Source organism: Anser cygnoides, chromosome 3 (assembly GCF_040182565.1).
Source record: "Anser cygnoides isolate HZ-2024a breed goose chromosome 3, Taihu_goose_T2T_genome, whole genome shotgun sequence".
Classification (NCBI taxonomy): Eukaryota; Metazoa; Chordata; class Aves; order Anseriformes; family Anatidae; genus Anser; species Anser cygnoides.
The window spans coordinates 76,061,945-76,088,115 of record NC_089875.1 but is presented as its reverse complement, the minus strand read 5'-3'; the positions used below and the strand labels follow the sequence as shown (position 1 = coordinate 76,088,115).

Below are 26,171 nucleotides of genomic sequence, written 5' to 3'. Positions count from 1 at the left end.
ATGACAAAAAAAGTCATCTGAGGCCACAAAGCTCTTTTAGAATTTACCTAGAACTGAGAGTTCAACTGGATGGGTGGCTGTGAACTCCAGCAGCAGAATGCTACAACCTGCAGTTGTCTTCAAAGGTAAAATTTGCTCCAAAATCCCTGCAGCTTCTCTGCTGTGGTCTGAGATCCTTCAAAATTTGAGAGGACAGGTGGATGGTAACTTCTGGTAATGGCATATAAATGTGATTGTTGGAGGCACATTCCCTCCCACTTGTGAAAATCTGCTTTAATAATGGGCCGTCAATAAGCTAGTTGATTTGGGGATAGATATATATATATATATATATGAAAGTGAATACAGTTGAACAGGAGTAAGATGGGCAAAGTCACGTGTGAGTTGCAAATATTCATTCCCTTATTAAAAAATTGACTAAAACCATCACAACTGTTTATAAGAAAAGGTTCCTCTTGTCATGAATTTGAACTGTGCATGTTATTGTTAGGCTGTTTGGCAGAGGGGCTGTGCTGTAAATGGGACAGAGATGGTAAGGCAAAATGACAAAATGTTTTTCCTTCACTGAGTTCCTGAACATGTAAATGCAGTCATGGCCCCCATACAATTGAATATTACCACATATGGAAGAGCAGGGAAGGACTGGAAGCAGGGTTGTTTACAAACACTCCCAAACTAGATTAGAGTACAAATCATAATTCATAAATTTTAAGAACTTCTGAGATTTACCAGTAAAACAACTTTTCTCCCTTCTTATGTCTTACTGAAATATACATCTAGTGGATAAATACAAGTCATTTTCATAGCTTTCATATACTTTGTCTTTCTTCTCATTGGTATACTCTTTCCAACATTATCAATATCATGACTGAAACCAGCTACGCTGCTGGACTACTGTAAAACAGCCTATTCAGTGTTACTTTATTAGCTTTATATGTTTAGGTCAGCTGAGTAAATTGGGTCAATCTGCTTTTTTTTTTTTTCTTTTCCTAGAATAATATTTAGTTTTCTTCCTGAAGTTATAGGTCATCCTGAAATACAAATAGCTTTCCCAAATAACTTATCACTGTATGGCAATGAATTGAGGATTCCTTGAATCTGCAGCACAGCAAGCAAGAAAAAGCATACTGCTCATTGATACGGTACCTAGTAATGAGGATACCAGCATTCCAGTCCTGGCCTAAAGAATACTTATTTCGTTTGTACTGAAAAGGTAGGTAATCTGCTTCGGAAAGGGCACCAGAGCTAATAAGTCAGTAACCTGAATATTGTGCTCAAGAACGAATAACAGTCAGTGTCTTTTGAGGATCTCCCAGCTGTAACTGTGTGTTCTGCGGGATAGTGAAATGGAAAATTATGAATTCCAGTCATAAATAACAGCAGCTACTGTCTTGCAAAGGAGGCAGTTCTGGGCCTGCACATGGGGAGAGCTGCATGTTCCCAAGGCACTTACCAGAGACTATCCCATTTTTTCTGGGATAAAACCCCAAAAGTCAGACAGATCACGAGGCCCTAGTTTTACAATCTGTATTTGTACTGAAAATCAAGATCAAGCAAGATTTTGCCTTTCCGCTCCAGAAGAAAAATTTTAAACTCAGTCTGTCCACTACTAATCCGAATCTCAGAATAAGACATGTAAATAATCACATCACAGTATGCTACCAAGAGATTCTAACTGCTGTTCCTAAAATAAAAAAAAATAAAAAATAAAAAAAAAAAAAAGTTCAGTACTTTGGAGAATATGAATTGGTTTCAGAATTCTCTTAAAAGGAGAAAATCAAACTAGTATTTAAGCAACAGCATTCAGGACACATATAAAACAAAACAATATGAATTCAAAAAGGTGTTAGAAGAACAAGAGACTTTTTTGTTTGTATTTTCTTCAATAAGATTGCTTAAACTTCTGATCCCTGTTTAAGAACAGTTTTGATTTTTCATTTTTCAGAAAAGTTAATTTAGAAGAACAGAGGGAGTACATTCCTAAGGCAATTGCTATGAAATGGATCCAAGTTCAAGGAGATGGAATGACAACTGGCTGAATGGACAGGTCCAGAGGATGGTGATCAGCAACACAAAGTCTAATTAGAGGCCAGTAACTAGTGGTGTACCCCAGACATTAATACTGGGTCCAGTGCTGTTCATTATCTTCATTAACAGTCTGGATGATGGGGTAGAATGTACCCTCCAATAGGAGGAATGTTTCCAGCAAGGTGAGAGAGGTGATCCATCCCCTCTAATCAACATTGGTGAGGCCACACCTGGAGTACTGTGTCCAGTTCTGAGCTCCCTAGTCAGTGCAAGACATGGACACACTGGAGAAGGTCAGGCAAAGGGCCACTGAGATTAAGGGCCTGGAGCACCTATCCTATAAGAAAAGGCTAAGAGACCTGGGACTGTTCAGCCTGGAGAAGAGGAAGCTCCGGAGGAATCTTATCAATGTGTGTAAATACCTGAAGGGAACATACAAACAGGACAGAACCAGGCTCTTTTCATTGGTGTCCAGTAACAGAAAAAGAGGCAATGGGCACAAACTGAAACACTGGATGTTCTATCAGAACATGGAGAAACACTTTTCCATTGTGCGGGTGACTGAACCCTGGCACAGGTTGCCCAGAGAGGTCGCAGAGTCTCCCTCTTTGGCTCTGTTTAGAAGATGTCTTGACATGGTCTTGGGCAACCAGATGACCTCCAGAGGGCCCTTCCAACCACAACCATTCTGCTATCCTGTGATCCTATGATTCTGTGAGCCTTTTCTTCTAGTATTTCTTTTAGCACTTATTTCTTCACATATGAATATACACATAACCTTGATTTGTCCATCCCTCCCTCCAGATGATGCCAGTTTTAAGATATATCATGGATCTTAATTTCCTGTTTTTAAATATAGATTTTATTTTATATAGATATAAGCTTTAAAATTACAAATGATTTTTCACTTGGCTTTAAACACCAATTATTTTGAAAATTGTAATAAAATCTAATAAAAATTGAAAAATTTAATGAAGCACTGCAGTAATTTAGAGTGGAAGTTAAACCTATAACCATGGCAACAAGAACAAGAAAACAAACGGTTCTTTCTATCCTCTGTGTTGTCATGATTAGAGAGTTAAAATGGAAGATATAATGGCTTATTTATTGAAATCTTTAATTGCATTGAAATTGTTCAGATACTACCTATCTTTGCTTCAAATTAAAGAAAAATACATAAACATGTATGGAGCAGTCTGGCTAGTTTAACCTAGCAAAAAGATGACTGAAAGAGGACATGATTGTCTTCATCAGTATGTTAAATATTAGATCTCAGTTAAAAAGACTGTTTAAGCTATAGTATCCAATATCAGCAAACGGAAATCAGATGATCGTGAAAGCAATCAGTCAAAAAAAATGGGGAAAGAAAACTTTCTAATGATCAGAGCACAGGATTAAAAATGGCTCAGGAAAAATAAATAAATAAATAAATCTCAGCTACTGCACTTCTAAGATGACACAGAACTGATTTATGAAAGGAATTCAGTGTCATGGTGCATGTGGGTACATCTACATTAGTAAGTAACATAGTTGCAAATAGGAGTAGGAGTAAGTATGTGGATCAACACAGTTGATGATGAGTAATCAAGATCCACAAAATATGCATTTAAGGGGGCTGATTTTTGTTTCTCTACACTAGTCCCAAGGACTGAATGTCTGTTAGCCACTGCATGAAATGTACTTTTGGCATCTATTTTCCAACTTAATCTCATCTGAAAGTAATCCAGTTTGTGGTCTCTAATGTCCATCGATGATGAAAGCCAAAGGTAAGAATGGAAACATCTGGGAGAATTGCTTGAAAATACTCTGTAGATGTTAATGTAAATGCACCCATTTGATAGTAAAACATGAATCCGCTAAATTCTGAGAGGGAAGATGCATATAGATTTTTACATTTATTTTAAAAAAATATTTCTATAACACCAAAGATATTTTAGATTGTGTGTTCACAAGTAACAAGAGAGGATATAAAACTTCAGTCTGTTAATTCACCTGGCTGAATGCAGTAACAGAAAATATATAAGGTCTTGTAGTACTTCAAAGCTGAAAAAGATATTTTGTGGAATGCAATGGATATCAGGGTTCTTCACCCCTTGAAGTTCTATAATGGTAATTTTTATTCCTGTTCTATTATAGATTTAATCTTAAACATACATAAAAATAAATTTCCTATTATTCAAATATACTTTCTGAATATCTATAAAAATATAGACACAAGTTAAAGATAAGAGGAGATTGCAGAAAAACAATTCATGGTGGATTTCCAGATTTCCAAAGACATTTTTCTTTTAAAAAAAAGAAAAATCTAATTCTTTAGAAAGTTAATGTATTTGAAAAATCTAATTTTACATATAAGCATTCCTGCTCTATTTTAATTGTATTGCATATTGTATTATATATAGTAGCCAATGGAAAAGAAATATATGGAACAATGGGTAATTTCAAACGGAACTATTAATGAATTTCATTAAAAAAAAATAAAAATGGCATATTTTGGCGTTTTCAGGACTTTCTTCTTCCCCTTATTTCCTCTGCCTCCAAAGGACATATTGACAAAATCAAAATCAATTTTATGAAGTTTTTTGATCTTGACAGAATTGCACTGTCCTGCGGAAAAGGGTATGACTCAATTTTTGCCTAAACTGTTCTAGCTACAATGCTGACCTTGCATCATCAGCCACAAATTATAGACTGCTTCTGATGAACCTCTTGAAAAGGTACAGAAAATTTAACCTGCAGATTAAAGCAGATTCCTGCTGCCCAGAGACCCATGCCAACTGTTTTATAAACACAGTTACTGGATAAAACATTTAAAACTAATATAATGATAAAACATAATTTTAAAAAAGCAACTAAATTCCTATGATCCTAATAGACACAAAGTCAATGAAATGCAGATGTGCCATATATGGGAAAAGTTCATGTGAATACATACTTTGCAAGTAGATCTGGTCAACATGTTACAGTATGTTAGGATTTTATTGGTGTCATTAATGGATCAAAATTTTATGGTCATTATTCCCTAATTTATTTCCATTATTGTTCTAACTGCTGAACTGCTCAAAATTTGAAGAAATAGTGAAGAAGAAAGAAGAAAAATGGATAGATAACCCTTCCATACCAAAAAAAAAAAAAAAGCACCCAAAAAAATCATATCAAGTTTCATAGACATATATATGAGCTTCTCTGAAAAGACTGCAAAACCTCATCAGAAAAGGTATAACTGTTTCTTAAAACAGACCTACATCCATTATCTCTTTGCCATACATCAAATTGATACTGTAATACAGCCTTTCTTCCTGCCTCTGACTTCTGCCTCACCATGGTAGGACTCTGTTCATAACCCAAGTTAAGGAGATTTGCATATAAACTACGCACTAACAATATTTTAACTATTATTTGATTTTATTATTAGTTAATTTTATGCAGCATTACTTACTCATTTGCTTAGTGTACAGACTTTATTTATTACTTAGTATAGTTTTACAGTTGATATGAAGTAGAGATTTCACACAGCTGGGCCCTGTATCACCATCTAGTAGGAAAAAAATGTAAACCCAATACACTTACTTAAAGTGATTTTATAATTTTTGTAACAGCTAAGTGCTGCCATTAACATTAAACAAAGATCCCCAGCTGAACCTCCTGGTTCCACTGATTAATCTAGATCTCTAAATCATATTGAATCCTGTTCAAAAGCCACATGCAGGGGACGGAATGGTGAAAAGTAATTCTATCTACCAAGCTCAGTTTTGTAATTCAGCTGGTGTGAAAGAATGTTGTGGTTGAAGTGCTCTTTCAGGTATGCTCTTCTGCTTTACAGAGTAGTTAAAGGTCCAGAGATGGTAATGGGGTAACCAGGTCTATGTCTACAAGAACATGAACAACTCAAGATCTGCTGTTCAGGTTTACACTAAAAAGCTCTGTTTATTCTGTTAAATTTTCTCTGACGGAAGCCAGTAATCTGGCATAGCCTTGTCCACATAGCTTCTTCTTTGACAGAAGAAAAGTATGGCTTCATACCACTTAATCCTCCTATACTGTGCCTCTTCACCACATAAGAGAAATCTGCCTATGGATTAATACCTTACAAATGCTTGCAGAATAGCTTATGTTTTTTCCTTGTGCTAAATAAGGAAACATACATAGATGTCTGCACGATTGGTTACTGTAATGCTCAATGTTATTACATGTATGTAGTTATAGCCTAGGTGGACCATTTCAAATGGTTTTAATTATACCACTTTTCAGTTAGCAAGAATATGGTGTTATAGGAGGACATATGGTTATATTAGTGTTAGACCCAATTTTGAAATATTGTCTTGGAAACAGTTCTTTCCAGAAATAGCCCCCAACACACTCTGAACTTCAGAAATGTCCCTTTTGTGTTGCTCAATCTTTTTTTTCCATCTATTACTTCAAAACTTAAAAAGATATGGATTCTGTAGGCATACCACTCTGCGGTATGTTTATGCTAGCAACAGTCCCATGAGATGAGCCTTCCAAAAATTCTGCTTTTGTTCCCTTGGAATTCATTAAAAGCTAAGGGCACTCAGCTTTGTGCTTCTGCCTGAAAATTTGGCAAATGCATTAACAATGATCACAGTTAATCAGAAGAGTTCACTTTCATGGGTGTGCATCCCAGGCACTGCACACCTATTTCATATTTGGAGCCATACAGATGTAAAATGTGTAGGTTTTGTCTTGCTGATTTTGTACTCTACTCTGTTGTTCTGCCAGCCTGCAGTTTTATTTTAACTGCTTCATAATTTATTAACGCCACTTTTCTCTAATCCTCCTTCAGCAAACACAGCAGGGTAGCCTTCATTCAAGCAAAAGTCACAGTAGTCCAGGATTTCTGTTAAACTCTGTACGTACACACAAATAAGCTTTTAAAAACTCAAGGTAAAATTAAAACAAGGTAGATTTAAAATTGGGGGTTTGGGGGCTCATTATTCAATACTTATTGCAAGAGAGGTACAATTTTAAACCCAAATGAACTCTGGGAATCTAATAATTACCTTACTTCTGGTATGACTGCAGAAAGCTATTACAAACCAGCCTATTATACTTCTTTGTTACTTACTGAAAGTCATGTACTTTTGTTTGTGTGTGTTTGTGCAGAGAATAAATCTTAAGCAGATGCATTGAAAAAGAACAGGTGTGTTCACAAAACAAATTTTCCATGCTCCATTTTCTGCTATGTATGTATGTTTGTTTATGGAAGTAGGAGGCATAATTCAGGCAACGGATGGTGAAGAACCTGACTATCCATACAAATCATATCTGTTTAAACATTGACTGGAAAGGACAATTCATTTTAAGGGATTTTCTTTGGTCTTTTTCTGTGCATGGAATTTCTATAACCTTCTTCAAATATTAATAGGCTTGACATCCTCCAGTCACCTTTATGGGGTATATTCACTCCTGTACATCTGCTACTACCAAAGAGCAAGAGACAACCTTCCCTAGGAGTGCTGCCTTGGGAAAGCTTTCACATAGAGAAATGAGCAACGCCTTAGGTGAACCTACAATTAATTAATGCTTTTATTACCCTAAAATTGAATTAATTAAATTTTTTTTAAACATGCACAAGAAGTCAATCACTAAACTGTAAGGCATTTGAGTAAAGCTTCTGAATATTAACTTTTTTTCAAAACTGTTTCACCAGAGCCTGGTATTTGTTTGCAGGAAAAGAAAAGTTATATTGTTTTATTATTTTTTTTAGTGGTTATGTCCTTCACAGGAACCGTGTGCAGCAAGAAAATCTATCAGAAACTCCAGAGAAATCTTTCCACTCTTCTATTTATTGAGAAATTCTATCTTCTGCATTTAGTTTAGAATACCATTAGTTAAAAAGATTAAATTTAGTTTAATATCCCCTATGGTTTCCTGCAGTTACATAGTAATTCATTACACTGTGAAATGTTTTGTGATTGATGCTATGTAACACAATAGGCTGGATTAATCAGAGATAACAAGTAGGTTTTTACCTCTTAAATATTAATGAATAACTGGAACTCCAATTCACTGACATTCTAAAACAGATAAAGAACCAGAAGGAAATCTGTAGTAATGGACAGCTGTCACCTAATTTCTTCCTTTAAATTAGAACTGGAAAAAAAAAAAAAAAAAAAAAAAGAGAGAGAGAGCAGAGTTAAATATTTATAAGATGTCATTTATTTAGTAAAAAGCTATATCAACAAAATATTAAAACAGCAATTATCATCATAATTATATACTTGCTTTCATATAACTGGAAACATCATTTATATAATAGTGGCCAGTTTGCAACTGATAAGCACTGCCTCAGCACAATGCTTCTTACAACTTGTGTTCGCAGAGAAGCCAGCACAGCTTTATATCTTTTTCAAGCAACAGCTTATAAGGCCTTTAGAAAGCTTCTCAGCTTGAGTAAATCAGGAAGCGGATAAATAAAATACACATAAATTAAATGTGGTATCTAAATTCCTAATTAGAGCTTGCAGTTTTTGAAATAAGAACATGATCTAAATGTATCTTTAGGAACTTCCTGCCACTCTTTTTTTATAACTGACATCATGATGGCCTCTCTTTAGCTCTGTAATTGTTTGCATTTCTACTAGTAGGTGTATACAAAATATTCCAAATCCTTGGTTCTCAGATTATTTCCTTTCTCTGCTGAGCTCTGTTCAGTCATTCCCAGTCTATACAACAGACGGCTGAAAGAGAAACAGAAAGGACTGTTATGGATGGGGTGGGCACCTGCTTCCCACCAGTCAGAAGACAACGTGGTTGCATCCATACTTCCAAATGAGTTCCAGGTAACATCCCTCATTTCTCAACACCTGCATTTTTAGAAGGACTTTTAACAACATTTTCTGAAAGTCAGGACAGTCCAAGCTGTAATCCTAACAACTGAAAACTACCCTCAGAGACAGTAAACAGTTTTGAGCACATTGAATTTCTTAGTATGTATATAGCCATACAGACCAAGGACTTGCGCCTTAATCTCCCCAATTCCAGGAGAAATCCTTAAGCCTTATGGATATTACGCATTGCAGGCTGAGTGCTTCTGAAGTCGTCTTTTGGCTTTCTTTTAACCTATTTAATAACGTAGCTAGTATATAAATTCACCAGGAGAAAAATGCAGCGTCAGAATCTGTTAATCCAGTGGTTTGGACATGTGGAAAAAAAAATAAGATTACATTTTCCCTGCATAGCCAGGCAGGTTAGAGTTTTTAAAATACCGTTTTGTGGGGTAAGTCATGAATGCTATCATTAGGCTGTTAGTTATTCCTGTCCTAGGTGTTTCATACTGGGATATTTTGATTACACTTATAATTAAACACAGTACAAACAAAAGTTAGATCACTCTCTGTGCTCCAGGCTGACCAAGTATGAACTCATGTCACAGAGAATTCATGTCTGTTTGCAACCGAAACTGTATATCAACTATTATTAACCCTCTATTAACCCTATTAACCCTCCTGAAGTTATCACCTTCTGTGAACCCGTAGTCTCAGTTAATGAGCATAAGAATATGTGCACTCAACTCTGGTAAGCATTTTCTGTAACATAACAGGGAGTCCATAAGCAACACACTGCAAGAACAACAGTTGAAACAAGTTCTCTGTAATAGCTTTGTATTTATCAATTATTTGACTTTCAAACATGATAACTATACACAAATCCTAATGTAAGAAGTTTAAGAGAAACCAGAAACATGGGTTTTTCAGCTTTTCATAATGGCTGATATGAAAAATTAAACCAACTCCATTTAAATTTTAGTCAAAGCAATGACTCTTCGATGAAAAACAAATACACATTGCTAAAAAATAGATATTTTTACATGATATTAAGTACATGACAGTTACAAAATTACTTGTGAAATATTTTGCAAGCATGGTTACCATGCTTCACTATGAAAATTAAATAAACCACTTTTAAAAAATCATGGTTTGACTCAATTTGCATTTAAGGATCAATACACAAAGTATACATTTATAATGTCCTATCTAACAAGCAAATAGTAACACCACAAAAAAGTAGGTTTTATGATAAATATTTTCAGAAATAAAAATTCATCTCGGAGCAAAAATGCAACCATCTCTTTAAAATGAGCAATTATTTTCAGTTCATTTTGTAGTTTCCCTTAAGAATTTCCTTTTAGCATGCATTAGAAAAAGTGCTTAAAAAACTCACTGTGAAAAACAATGAGTGCCCTTTGCTAATCACTTCATACGCTATTTTTTTTTAATTATTGATATATTTTTAAGGTAGTAGTGTTTTTTACCCAGTTCTACTTAAGTTGCCTGTTTGCTGTTTCACAATTCATAAAGAGCTTTACAAATATTCCATGCTGGACGTATTTGGCAGTTCTCTTCACATTTTTATTTCAAAACACTAGAAATATACACTAGTCAGATACTTAAAACTACTTCTACAATAAATGTATAAAAATTGTAAGAGAACATAGCTTAAAGTTTTTGTTTGTTTGTTTGTTTGTTTTGTTATGCTTTGTTTAGTTTTAATGGCTGGGATTATCTCTGGAACCCCTTTAGAAGAAATTGTATTTGGTTTGCATTTTCATCTAACTGGCACTTCCAATGAAAAAATTCAAGAAACGTGCTCTGAGATTTCCCTTATTGCAAGGTATTCTGAAAGGACTAAAATCCAGTAGGATTAGGATCTGAGAAGACAACTGTTAATGGAGAGAAGCATCAATGAATTACTAAATCCAACTAAGGATATAAGATACAAAGCAGGTAAACATGGTGGATGAAGTAAACAGGCAAAAGAGAATAAGAAATCTTCAACTTTTGCAGTCCAATAAAGGTTTTTGCAAGAAATAACCACGTAGTAAATAGTTTTAAAAATTGTAGTCTCCATTCTATGTCATTTTTACTATTCTCACAAGTAATATGGGTATTTTCTTTCATCTTCAATGAGCTCTAACTGCACCAAAGAAACATCTCCCGTTTTATTTGTACACACATATTACTAGTAGCTTTAATATTTTGAATAAATTCTACATGAAGAAAATTAAAATGAAACCTTTCATTTTAATCTGACCAAACAATTTAATTTCAAACTGAAAGTGGCTGCTGCTATTTCTGTCACTGTCTTATTTTTGTAGAATTTTTGAGCAACATTATATTTCATAGACTTGTTACCACCACTTCCCATTGACAATATAGTAGCCCAGAATTTTAAACATTATAAATCAAAAATTCACCATACAATTTAGTCTATCATATGAGACATCAAGGACTCAGAATTAAAATTCCCATGAGATGCATCAACAGCTCTGGCAAATGCAGGCTATTTCCAAACATACAAAGCTTAAAATATTTTTGGTCTGTGCATTGTTACTCTCTTTCAACTTTTGTCAAAAATATGTGTAAAAACATACATGGAAATAACATAATTTAACACCACACACACCTGCTCTGCTTGAGTGACTCCAACATTTAGTTTTCCCATTTTTATACACTGATATGGCCATACCAGTTAACTAATCTGGAGCTGAAGTTTACTAACCTGTTTCTCCTTTATTTAATTGCATTTTTCCATGTGTTTTCTTTCCCTGATCACATAGGGCACCTACCTAAATATTCCCCTCCCCCATTTTTTTCTTTGTCTTTATAAAATTTCTGTTTCATTGCCTTTTTTCTCCTAACCATTTTCACTTCTTCTCTTATAATTTATGCCATGCCTCTTTTTATTCTGTGTCATTTCCTACAGTTTTGTTGTCCTCTACCAGCTCCAAGTCCTGAGGTCATTTTACATTTAGGTTCAAGCTCAAAAGTTGTTTGACATCCTGGGTTTAAGATAAAGATAACAGAAAAATGCCACTATCATGCCAGGGGAAACACTAACAGCAATAAGTATGTCCTGAAGTTATAGACAGCTGTTTTGGTTGTTGTTGTTGGTGGTGTTTTTTTGTTTGTTTTGGTTTTGTTTTTCTAAGAGATGGCTTGATTCTTGAACAGCATTTCAATAATCTGAAGATTCTATCATTAATGTATGCTCTTGCTTCCTTCAGATTTAGTCTTTGTTGCTTCTGATTTTTCTTTTCTCATTTAAATTGGATTGTCACTTCCTGCCACAATAACATGTTTATTTTTAATATTGGGGGATAGCAGTCAGAGGAAGTATACACAGTCTGCCTCCAGAGAGGTCAGTGTTTCTGGGTGTGACTATCTCCTTGTCCACTGCTGGTGGTACAGAAGATGTATGTTTGTCTACCTGCTTTGACCTTGGAAGTCTCTGCATGACTTTTATCAATACATTCTTTGTGAACACGGACCCATTTTTCTGTGCTTAACTCCCTCTGCAGGTCTCCTGCCTACTTTCAAAGAAATATTAGCTGCAGACTGTCTCACATTGGATGATTCTTGTCTTTCTGTTTTTCTCACAGAGAATTGGAGGTGACAGTCCGTGCAAAACTATTATTAGACTTGGGTTAAATTGTTTGTGGGTTTGATTCCATTAATAAAGTTGTAAAAAGTGTAAATACCTGACACTGACAATGCAATTGACAGTTTATCTATTCTAATTTTAAAAAATAATATATAATCTTTCTTAATGATATTTATTAGTGATTGTTTACTTATTTATATTTAAAAGAGTTGATGAGTGTTGATTTTTCAATTAGAAAACTATGAAGAGTATAAGAAACTGAATTATTTGAGCTCACATATTCTGGGAATTAAATCTGATTAGCATAAGAATGAAAATGGCTCTTAGTTACCTCCCAATAATAATAAAGATACCTTCAATAGAATTCAGCATAAGACTTATTAAGTTTGTAATGGCCACATTATGAATCATTTCTAGTTGTTTTAAAGCTGACCCATTGCTTCCATCTAAGATTTGCTTAACATCAAAAACAGTTTTATTTTGTTTTAAGAAATCTGAAAGTTTGTATACTGTTAAACTACACTATAAAATAATTGTCAGGCACTTAAATCTTCAAAATAGTAAAATCCTGACGCTACTCACACTAAATGGCAACTTCTCAAGGATAATAAGCTTGTCATATCTCTTGAAATGGTATGAAAAATGTGCTGTTCAATAAATGAATATCTCAAGCGCTTCCACTTTTTAATTTTAAAAAGTGCTGGTAGCAGAATCCATAAATCTGCTGGAATATTTGGGGTAGCAACTATACACAGTGGTCCGAAAATCAGTCTTGATATAAATGGACATGTCTTTATTGGCATATGGGGAATGTATTTATTCTTATAAGTGCAGAACTTTATCGCATGTCTTTATAATACCAAAGGTTACCCTTAAGGAATGACATAATAATTTTTTACCTGTCATGAATATTTACTGATTTTCTGAAAGTCATGGTGACAAGATATGATTCTATAAATCGTTGTTTCCAATTGTTTCATTTTCAGCTGCACCACTGGCAAACTAACAAAAGCAATTGATATGAGAACTAAGACAGTGGAAGAGACTGAAATAGCCTTTTGCAGTTGATTCACTTACTTAAACCCAATCTAGGATGTGAGCAATCTTGAAGTTTATTAATCCTAAACAGCTTTCAAATACTCAGAATCTGATCTTTCATGTGCATTTCTAACACTCAGTAAGCAAACAATTCTGGCTAATAACCCAATTACATTCTGTAATTGAAATTGTTGATTCCAAAAGAGAAATATTCTTGTTCAGGAGTAGGAAGTTTCAATTTTTTTCAAGGATGATGACCAAGAAATTCTAGAAGAAAAATATGTTAGGAAAGAAATATCTGGTGAAGAAATCCATAGTGGAATGAATAAATAACCTTTAAAGAAAGATCTTAGATGCATACAGGGAGACTACAAGAAAAGAAAACAGAATCCAGACTGGTCATAAACAAAATTCCCCCACATCCTTTCGTCAGGAAGTGTAAAACTATACTGAGATTGTGCAAAATAAGACTGAGGCAGAGCTAACAACGGAAGCAAAAGCAATGCAAGAGAACAAACTCTTGCCACTTTAAAGAGTGCAAAGAAAGAAAAATGGGGACACAGAGGAAAAAAGAATCTTGGTATAGCTCAAAACTTTTTTTTTTTCCTCAAACATCCATTGTGCTCACTTACTTCTATTGTGTTGTACCTTGGATCAAAGTCACCAAGAAGTCAAAATCTTTTCCAGGAAGACTCTATTTTATTCAAAGGATAAGATTTTTAAATTGCTTTTGATCCATGTGATGACAAATGATCTGTTCAAAATCCCTTCCCAGAAAAAGTGGGACACTGTAAAGATGCACTGAAGAACATTAATAAGAGGTACAAGCATACCTAAGAGTTCACCCAGCAAAATCAAAAGTTCATATAGGCAGATCTTCAAAATACCATAAAATTTAATTGGAGTGCTCAGAAAACATGGTTCTTCGATGAGCAATTTTACTGGTGGTGGTTGATAAAAAAAAAAAAAAAGTAGGGGAGGGGAGGGGAGGGGAGGGTGAGGCAACTAGCAACTAAGATCAAGGAAGAGTCACCAAGGGCAAATAAGTGAGGAGGATATGTTTTATGCTGGTACATGGGCACATTCTCTTTCGAAATGATAAATACAAAACTAAGAGTTTTGAGGTTAAATACCATATGAGTATAATTTGGAAACATCCATGTTCATAAGGGGAACAGATAGAGTTTAGAGCAATTACCCTTTTCTCTCTGAAGAGGAAGGAAAAGAACGACAAAAAAATAATCTTTTTCCTTTCCCTGACACCTTCAGTGCTGGACTATTTTCATTATGGTTTACTGAGAATTAAAGTTCTATATTTGACAAAAAAATAAATTCAAACAAACTACCAAAACAAAACCAAAAAAAAAAAAAACCTTCCTACTAATTTTTATTTGCCAAGATTAGAGATGAACATGTAGAAAATGCTTTCTAGTACATGTAATTACATTATTTCTTTGCATGAGTGACAGTAAAAATGAAATACTAACTGATGATCAAGGGTTCTGCTTTTTTATATTGTTCTTATTTATATTATTCTGTTCATATTACATTTCTTTCATTATTAGTAGTAACATTGTTCTACTTCAGATGCTGGACCACCATGGACTTCCCCCTGACTTCAGTAATGCTGCCTGTAGGAACAAAAAGGGACAAGAAGAATTCTTGGGTATGAAGAATTCTTTGGGAATGAAGAACTCTTGACTTGATTAGGACACTATTAACATCGCTTGAATAAAAGCAACAGCAACAAAAAAAAAAACTCAAATCAGAAAACAGTGAACCAGCTTTAAAGACTCTGAACACTAAATACATCCCAAATGTAAGTCTTGGTACCGGAGGGGGGGGGGGGGGGGAAATATATATATATATATATATATATATATCTTTTATATCCTCTCTTTTTGGCACAGAACATTTTGGGATTTACCGTCTGAAGCAATTGAACAAACACGGGCAGATATCTGTCATAGCGTAAGTGTATGCTTTGGGTCAGAAATGATGCATCATTACTCCCATAAAATTTGGGTGGACGTGGTATGTGACATGGCAGGGAAAAACCTGAAGGAGGAAGGAGGGTGTTTCAAACCTCTTCATGAGGTACAAGTGCAAATGCCCTATAAACATGGGAATGAATGTCTTTGCAACCCTAGATGAAACACATCCCCCCTAGGCTGCTGGTAGCTGGAATGCAATCCAATGAATACACTATTTTAGTGTAAAAATATGTGGGTCAATAAATTTGTTTGAATTGGTCTATAATCAGAAGAACACATGAAAAGAGAATGACTATTGTCTCTGTCATTCACTTGGGCATTGCCATGTAAGTTTTGTCTTCCAATAAAATGATAAACAAGGCCTGTGTGTGTGTTCACATGTGTGTAGGTGTGGGGTAGTTGTGCCTGTTTCAGGCTCAGAGATGTCACCTCTGCATGAAATTATTTGTCCTGAATACCACATAACTTGCCCACAAGCTGCTGCTATTTAAAGAAAGGCCCTCATCACACAACTTGGAATAGGAGTTCTTGCAACTGAACTTTATTTTTGGTAGAATATCTGAGATTATATTAAGAGTGCAGGCAGAGCACAATTAAAGAGATCACACCTCTGGTTGTGCAGTCTGCAGTCAGTGCGGTGACTGTGCCAGTACCTCAGCCAGCTGGTAATGGCAATTCTGAATTTGTGCACACAACCCAGCTCAGGCGTGCATCCTGCCTCAGCAGGTAACAGCTCAAAACGGAAATACATGTTGGTCTCTCTCTGCTTTTTTTTATCTCTCTCCCATTTATCTCCATTTTAAGAGCCAATAATGAGATGAATTAAATGGTGATGCCCTTTCATTTTTCCTCATTAGGGTCACTGGCTATTTCAGCCTTACCCTTGTTGAAGAATTACTTCAGGGGTGCAGCCATCTTGCAATTCCTCTTCATTAAACTGGAGGAACTAAAAGTATGTAAAAATCACATTGTCCCTGTTGTGTCAGCAGCCTGGATGAGGAATTTAATGGTTATAAATGGGCTGTCTCTTATAAAAATACTTTGTATGTTGAAAGGTACATACAACTTTATAACATTGTATAAACTTTGCTTTTGTTCATTTTTTATAATGCTGTTTAAGTCATTAAGGTTTGTCCAGACCCAGGTTCTGGATTTTATGAAAACTTGTTGGTTTTCTCAATTTTAAAATCTGAGGAAGGATTCTACTTATTCAGCACAAGGAAGAGTGAAAAAAAACAAATGTATCTTTAGACTTTTCTCACATTCGAATTTCTTTTCTGTTTCTAGCACTTTTTTCCCACAGACAGCATAAGAGCCATCTGACTCACTCTTGGCTCTGCTACATTCCTGCTGACACCACAGTTAGTCACAAGTATTGAAGGTAGAATATTTTCCTATCACAGAGATTGTCTTCCATCACAATAGATATTTTTGAAATAATGACTATTTAAAGAATATATTGCTAAAAGAGAGTTGAAAAATAACATTTCAATATTTTGAAACATGATTTTCAATTTTACAGAAGTAGATTAGAATCATAAAATGGTTTGGGTTGGAAGGGACCTTAAAGACCACTTAATTCCAACCCACTCTGCCCTGGACTGGGACATCTTCCACTAGGCCAGGTTGCTCAAAGCCTCATCCAACCCCGTTCATTCAATATTTCTTATGTTATTTTGAGGGCTTTAAAAGTTAAAAAATATTAAAAGTTAAAATATTAAAATAAGCAAGTGGTACCAAAGCATTTCTATCACCCTCAGCACATACATTTTTTACAACAGTCCAGTTTTTGACAAAAATTCCAGCCCATATTTATAAAAATTACTTTTAAAGTACCTGGAACAAAGAATTTTCTGAGATACCTGGAAACTTCCATACTTTCTTATCACAATCAAAAGTAGTGCAGTCATGTACCACACTGTACTGGGGAAAAACACATTTGATTTTAATAAGAGCTTTAAACCACACCACCTTATCATGCTGCAACATGAAAAGAATTTTTTGTCTGATATTCTTACTGACATAAAATGATTTTGATGTTGCTTTAACACAATGAGAAAGGAGTAATTTCTGCAACTCTATTAATTCTTAAGTCTTTAAATAAAAATAATAAAGAAATAAAAAAATAATAGAATGTAACAACTATCATAATCAACACAGTTGATGACATTACTTTTATTTCTGTTTAAAGCATCTTTGTTTCTTCTCCCTTGTATTCTTTATTTATTATTGCAAACAAAAACAAAGAGGGTAAAAAAGATAAAACCAGAAATGTCTTTTTTTTTTTTTTTTTTTACTTCTTCTCCTCTGAATTGGTCCTGTAATATTATTCACTGTATATTCACAAAGGAATTCTAACAGTGACTCTGGTGCAGAGCAGGCAGTTGGAACTGCTCTTGATGTCTTCTCTTCTAACCCTAATGTGATGGAGGGACTGGGGTCACAGGCTAGCCTGAAGGGTAGAGATTTTCTTATCATAAGAGTTCCAGTCCCTGTGTTCTTCAATGACTAGTATCTGAAAATAAGCAGAGACAACCATTCACAGCCTGATACGTCATGGTATAAGTCTTTATGCTATGCAAATAGTGCACACCTCTCTGTTCGTGAGTGTTGCTCTGGGAGAGGACCACAATGTTCTCTCACTATTGTTACCAGGGAAGAACTGAGCAATGCTACAGTCCTACATCCAAATAGGCAGGAGCTGCAGGAAGCTTGTACCACTAAACCCCATCATATGTGGTTTCACTCAATTCACTCCACCTAAACACGAGTCAGGGAGGCTGGCTAGAAGTGAAAGCAGGGAAAAAATAAAAATAAAAAGTAATGATTTAAAAACATATTTTCCTGAGAATAACAGGAGCAAGAGAGATTAGAAAAGCAATATTAATAGTACCATTACCATTGCAAAGGAAGAAAAATAAATTCAGCCATTATTACATTTCATTAATCTATAACATTATTATAAATTATAGGATTGGTAAATATGGTGTGTCATTATAATCTGTTATATCATACCAAACATTATTTACATATTTTGACTTCCCATTTGTAACCACCTATGCTCATTCTTCACTTTTCTTTCAAGTATAATTCATTTAAAAACTGTAACATGGATAAGAATTTAGTTTGAAATATAGGCATACTTAAGCTCTATAAATTTGGACTAAAGCAGTAAAAAGAAGTATCTAATGTTTTATTTTCTTTAGAGAGACAATGAAAGTATGCAAAAAAATCACATACCTTAGATAAATAATTATAATTATTTTTTTCAGAAATGACACTATAGGAAATGGCACTGCAAGCCAAGCAACTTTGACAGCCATTTCACAAATGGTTGGCTTTTTTAGGTTTCTTTTTTATAGTGCTAAATCTAGGCAGCACTAGTATTAATCACTAGTATTGGCTACAATCACAAAGAAACACAGACCTACAATTTACTAAGTCTAAACTAAGATAAGTAAATGCAAACTCTGTCTTTTCAGAGGGGAAAAAAAAAAAATGTTAAATTTAGGATGCATAAATATTCCCCAACTATCTGTGTTTCCACTAGTAAAAATCATACATAAATTTTAATAGTTATAATCTAAGACTATTACCTGAGTTCTGGCAATGCTGGGCTCTTCATTCTCTGAAGCCTAGTTAAATACATGAAGAATTCCTTTTCTTATTTTATCTGCAAAGCCTCTTTCAGCTCACATATACCAAACTGAAGGCTGCAGAAAACACAGAGCAGAGGCATGTAACACTCTTACACCTTGTACCCTGAGTGGTTGTCCCGTAGTTTATCACAGGTGGTCAGATTTAATTTGTCTGCCAGACTTTAGTAGAAGATATAATCCAGCTGCTTGGTGTGTTTTGTTGGTAAAGTTCATCTCAAGACAGGGTTTCTAGCTAACAGTTTATTAAGAAAAATTAAAAAAAAAAAAAAAAAAAAGTGTGCCTGAATCCTTACATGCTCAATTCACTTTGATTCATTGACATCTGCCCCTCTTGCATGAGTACTGTTTACAGAAGAGTAACTCTCAAGATAAAATTATTTCAATTGTCTTGTCATCAACTGAGAGTAACTTAATTTCATTTAATATAAGAGTCCACAGCTAGTTTTTCAGGTCTCCTATTACTTCGTAGTACCTCCATTTATAGGGAACAAGAAGAAAAAGATACCAACTAAGGATACCTCAGTCGAACACAGGATCAAAAACAGATGAGACAAATTATTTGTGAGGGCACCTATTGTCTTTGATTATAAAGGAACTGACTAGCTTAAATTAAAGCTGACTAGCTTAGAATAAGATTATTCAGTTTTAGGTGGCAAAAAAATGTGGAAAAAAAAAAAGCATATAGATGTTTTGATTTCAGACTTCTGCTGGGCTTTGCAATGTCTCATTAAGTGATACCTGGCAGCACTGATAAATGTACACAATCAAAGCAAGTACAAGCAGCACTTCAAAACAACAGACTGCACCAGTCCTGGCCACTGCATATTTGCCTCAGCTGCCAGGTGTACATAAACTGTTTCTGAACATCCTTGCAGAAACATATTATGGGTGAAAACCCTCACAACATGTTCCCACAGTTGCGTTTCCCTGGTAACACCTGTCATCACCTTCACATTAACAAGGAAATTTTACAGCAAAATATACATGGGGAACATTTCATAGACATTTCAAGATTTCATTTAGATGTTCAGCTATTTCTATGCTATTAGCTTCTATTCTGAAAGGGCTGCAAAGTACTGGAGTAGGTTTGCAACTGTAAATAAATAAACTTCCCCTTTGCAGAATGTAGCCCCACCATCTAGAAATTTTAGCCACTGGTGTTTTACTGTATCCTGTCAGAAAACATATGATAGGAGAGCATTCAGCCCCAGGCATAAAAACTTCTGAAAAGGTCTTTATGTATGTTAAAAAGATATCTCACATCCAGTTTAAAGTCATTATAATTTAATATTGGATATAACTTTTTGAGTGCGGTACTTGCCAGGATGAGCAAGTCATAAGAAGAACTGGTTTTACAAATTAAAATACCACTTTAAAGGCTGCAGGCTGCTGACGGAAGTCAAAAGTAAGTAAAAGAGCTTGACTCACATGTTTAGATGATTATAGCATGTTTGTTTAATTTTTTGACCAGGTGCTGTGCTTATGTTTTCACCAGACAGCTTTCTTCAGGCAAAGCACCTGCTAAGGAAGTGAAATAAATACACAACATCAGTAGCATAAGAGAGGTTTGCTTTACTTCATTTGACTTTAACCAACATAAATAGAAAATACTTATCATTTAAAGGATCCTTACTACTATGCATGTGTTTTCAGAAACAATAATTAAGTGTTCCGATCCCACGAAACGCCATGATGATTTGGGAAATCATGTGTTGGGGTTTTCTCTGGGCAGGTGATAAGAAATTTAAGGGTCATGTCCTAGAAGCCGTGAACATACTGCTGATGGGTAAGGATAGAAAAACATTTTCTGAGAAAGAAGGCCCAAATTTCTGAGACCAGATCATTTTTCCTTTCAGGCAGCATGGCAAGCATGCCTGATGCAGTGAAAATCAAGACAGGGAACACTCCAGTAAATCCATAATTGATTTTGCTTGAGAAAATGTTGACACACAGAGTCATCCTCTTTGTTCTCCATCAAGGATATAATTTGTACCACCATGGAAAGCCTACCCCAGAAACTTGCTTGAGTAAACTAGGCTATATATCAAGACAAAATTTTTGCCTATCTTCCCTCTGTCAATCTGTTCAGAGCCTAGATGACACCCTGGACCATAACTCACTGTAGGGTGGCCCAAACCATTCTCTGAACCTACAGTCAGTTAGCACAGGAGAAAGCACACCAATGCGGTTAATCTTTCTTGTCCTCCTACATAACAAGCTTCGGGACCCAGGGTGCCCTGAGCTGGAGGACCGGGACGGTGGGGATGACAAACTCCCAACCGACCCTGAACGTGTGCGGGATTTGCTTCTCCACCTGGATCCCTACAAGTCCATGGGTCCGGATGGGATTCATCCCCGGGTGCTGAAAGAGCTGGCGGACGTCATCGCGGAACCTCTCTCAATTATTTTTCAACGATCCTGGGAATTTGGAGAGGTCCCGGTAGACTGGAAGCTGGCAAATGTTGTGCCGATTTACAAGAAGGGTCAGAAAGAAGACCCTAGCAATTACAGGCCTGTCAGTCTCACGTCAGTGCCTGGTAAAATCATGGAGAAGATGGTTCTCGAACTTATTGAGGCTCACCTGGGGGACAAAGCAGTCATTGGTCCCAGCCAGCATGGGTTTGTGAAGGGTAGGTCCTGCCTAACTAACCTGATTTCCTTTTATGATAAGATCACCCGTATGATGGACCAAGGGAAACCAGCTGATGTGATTTTTTTGGACTTCAGCAAGGCTTTTGACACGGTTTCCCATAGGATCCTACTGGACAAAATGTCCACCATACAGCTAAATAAAAACATCATACGATGGGTGAGCAATTGGCTAACGGGCAGGGCCCAAAGGGTTATGGTAAATGGAGCTGCGTCAGGCTGGCGGGCGGTCACCAGTGGGGTCCCTCAAGGCTCCATTTTAGGGCCGGTACTTTTTATAAACGATCTGGATGTAGGAATAGAAGGTATTTTGAGCAAGTTAGCTGATGACACCAAACTTGGAGGAGTTGTGGACTCGAATGAGGGTGGAAAGGCCTTGCAGAGGGATCTAGATAGGTTGGAGAGCTGGGCGATCACCAACCGCATGAAGTTCAATAAGAGCAAGTGCCGGGTCCTGCACCTGGGACGGGGAAATCCTGGCTGCACGTACAGACTGGGCGATGAGACGCTGGGGAGCAGCCTAGAACAGAGGGATCTGGGGGTCGTGGTAGACAGCAAGTTGAATATGAGCCAGCAGTGTGCCCTGGCGGCCAGGAGGGCCAACCGTGTCCTGGGGTGCATCAAGCACGGCATCGCTAGTAGGTCAAGGGAGGTGATTGTCCCGCTCTACTCTGCGCTGGTGCGGCCTCACCTCGAGTACTGTGTGCAGTTCTGGGCACCACAGTATAAAAAGGACATGAAACTGTTGGAGAGTGTACAGAGGAGGGCTACGAAGATGGTGAAAGGCCTGGAGGGGAAGACGTACGAGGAACAGCTGAGGTCACTGGGCCTGTTCAGCCTGGAGAAGAGGAGGCTGAGGGGAGACCTCATCACAGTCTACAACTTCCTCGTAAGGGGGTGTCGAGAGGCAGGAGACCTTTTCTCCATTAACACCAGTGACAGGACCCGCGGGAACGGGGTTAAGCTGAGGCAGGGGAAATTTAGGCTTGACATCAGGAGGGGGTTCTTCACAGAGAGGGTGGTTGCACACTGGAACAGGCTCCCAAGGGAAGTGGTCACTGCACCGAGCCTGTCTGAATTTAAGAAGAGATTGGACTGTGCACTTAGTCACATGGTCTGAACTTTTGGGTAGACCTGTGCGGTATCAAGAGTTGGACTTGATGATCCTTAAGGGTCCCTTCCAACTCAGGATATTCTATGATTCTATGATTCTAAGTGGTCCCTAGGTTGCTTTACTCCCTGGTATAAACATAACCTACATAATATTGTGTGGGTATGCCCATAGCTATCAAAAGTGGATGAATTTAGGGGTCCCAAAATTCTGATAAAGTACCATGTAAAATTTTGATTTTTTTTTTCCAAAGGTCAAAAGAACATATCCACTGTAACAGGAACATCTGGCAGGGTTGGGGTAGCAGGGAGCTGCTGGAGGGCTCTGCGTGGGAAGTGTCCATAACCTACCTACCTGTGCTGGGCACACCCATTTACATACAGAAATGACACTGATGCAAACAGCCCATCGTGCCCCAAAACTACTGCAGCCAGGAGAGCCCATGGCACAGCTGCTCAAGCAGTTAAGAGAGGGTGGCAACCACTGCAGGAGGAAAAACAGGGGAGACACAAAGGAGAAACAGAGGCATATGCAAACACTTTATTTGGCTAAGAACTAGCAATGAGCCCTTAGAAGGAGGCATGCCATGTCAGAGGAGGTATATCGCTGAAGGGACTTCAGCACAAAGGTGACCCATGCCAGGGAAGTGACACCCTAAAGAAATAGAGCAGAATGAGAAAGAAAATATGAAAATGAGAAAGAAGTCAGGAACCACAGAGAAAAATGAGGAAGTAGTGTGATTAGACTGTACTTGTTTTTGTTTGTGAGCAAGCACGGTCTAATCACATTCAAATATTGTTTCCAAGATTCAAGTGTCAACCACTTCCTCATGAAAAACATTTCAGCAACTGCATATGTCAATTCACATATGTTTTGACTAGACGGTAATGGAAGGACATTCAGCAGTGCTCTACACATTTTTTTCCCACTAGATGAATGATTCAGAAGTACATTAATTTTTTCATGTCACATGGTGTACAGTCATTCAGTCTTTGCGCTCGGTGTTCAGTGTAAGTGCTATTAAAAGTAAACCACATTAATTATGTAAATATCAATGGTCCTTGAAATTACAGGAATTAAACATTTTACCAAAATTCTGGAGAGGCAGGGTGCTTTATTTAAATTTATTGTTATATCATTGACATAAACAAGATCAAACCTTCAGCTGAGTATTGAGTTAACATGACTATTAATACTAATTTAACAAAAATCTCAAGCAGATATAAAGTATTATTACTAGAATTTAAAATCAATAATGTCTTCCAAGATTTCTACTGTTTTCAGGACAAGAGATGAAAATATAAACCAACGTGGATTGGTGTATTATATACATATAATTTTATTTATTCCCATCAATTCAGCATTACTCATCAACTCCAGAGAGCAGAACCTATTTATAAATAGCACTTGGAATCATAGTGCTGAAGGAAAAATTTGCCTTGTTTTCCTGAATACCTCAAACTCTACCTTTCATGGTACTTCTAACAGCAATTGTAAACTGTGAAATTATTTTTATCTGTCTGCTTTTTTTAACACCTGTCATTCTCATTTGCACTATTATCAACAAAGTTAAGAAATGGGTTCCCTACAGAATAGTCATATGAAGAAACTGAAGTTTCAGATGGTGAGTGCGTCCTTCTGTCCATTACAAGAAGTTATTATTGATGCTGATGGAAGTGGCACCACTTAAGTGACCTGAAAATATGCCTCATCAGAAGTGCCCTTTTAGCAACCTTTGGTGATAAGAATCTGAGAGACAAAGAGCACAAAGGGTTTGGGTGATGTAGAATAGATCATACTAATTTCCACCTGTTACAAAAGAGGAATGACCGATGCCCAGTGTGGAGGGTTGACCCTGGCCAGCCACAAAGCACCACACATTAGCACACTCCTCCCCACTTGCAGGACAGGGGAGAGGATAGGAAGAACAAAAGTGAGAAAAGTCATGAGTAGAGATAAAGATAGTTTAATAAGTGAATAGGAGAGAAAGAAGTGATGGCAATCACTCACCACCTCCCACAAGTAGACTGATTTTAACCAACCTCTTCCTCTCTCTCTTCACCCTCACTCCACCCCAAAAACCCTCCCAGCAATTTTTTACTGCTGCTCATGATGTAATATGGCATGGAATATCCATTTGGTAAATTTGGGTCACTTGTCCTGGTTGTCCCCTCCCGTCTTCTTGCACACCTCTGGCCTAGTTGACCTGGGTGGGAAAAAGAGGCATTGTACAAGGACTAATCATCAATAGCTAAAACATTGGTGCATTATCAATGCTGTTTTAATCACGAATCCAAACCGCAGAATAATATGAATAAAATTAACACCATACCAGCCAAGCAAGGAAGACATCCAATAAGCCCCAAATGTCAAATAATGTTCTCTTTCAAGATATAAAATTATTTAAGAAAATTCACAGTGAACAGATTAATTTATTTCTTAAATATGCAAAGATCTATAAGCAAAGGGAATTTAAGAAGTTCAATTGCATTTAATAAGCCCCATAGTCCTACTCTTGCTCATCTCCTAAAATGCTTATAACCTTTCACAACTTTATTTATTTATTTGTTTATTTATTAGAAAAAGCTTTTCATCTGGGAATTAGCCATTTCCTAACATTAGGATATTAGGTTATTACAACAGGGGCCAAGATCCAGTAGTATGTGACTTAGCTACACCATACGACAATACTCACAGCAGTGTGTCTTGTTCCACTAAAGAATGAAATGCATTAATATTTCAGCCAGCAGTGCAATCAACAACAGAACACCTATGGAATTACTGAATATCATAATGCACAACAAATTCTGTACTGGTTGGGTAGCAACAAATGCAAATGAGGAACAGGAAACTTTGCCAGTATGGAACAGTATTTCAGGAGAGGTGTATAATGCCCTTTTTCATTCAGTTAGTGTAGAACTCCAAGGACAATGTAAATGTGATTGTGTTTGACCTCCTCATATGAGACAGTGGAAAATATACAACAGATTTACTTTACAAAACATTAGATCTTTGAACAGGGAATTAATACTTCAGGTGCACTGTTTGCCCAAATCATGGAGGATCTGAGTCCTAAGAGACAACTAGTTATGTTTGCTATATTAAAGTGTTATCAAAAGAAATTCCAGATCAAGATGCCTGTTTGTTCATGAATTCTTAAAAAACAGCAAGGCTGCAGATTCAAGAAGCAGTGATGTCTCATTTTGTGACTTCAAAAAGGGGGTATTTACTATCATGAACAGAGCTTAAAAGTATTCCACCATCTGTTGGTACTTTGGATCAAATACT

General features: G+C 36.4%; 1 long non-coding RNA gene across 1 annotated transcript; it reads right to left on the bottom strand.

The window, feature by feature from the left end:
* Positions 1 to 17,675: 17,675 nt before the first annotated feature.
* Positions 17,676 to 19,524, bottom strand: LOC106032561 (uncharacterized). Its single transcript, XR_001204927.3, has 3 exons — positions 19,061 to 19,524; positions 18,058 to 18,248; positions 17,676 to 17,979 (listed from the first exon to the last, which is right to left on the bottom strand). It is a non-coding gene; the product is annotated as an uncharacterized lncRNA (long non-coding RNA).
* Between the last annotated feature and the right edge of the window lie 6,647 nt (positions 19,525 to 26,171).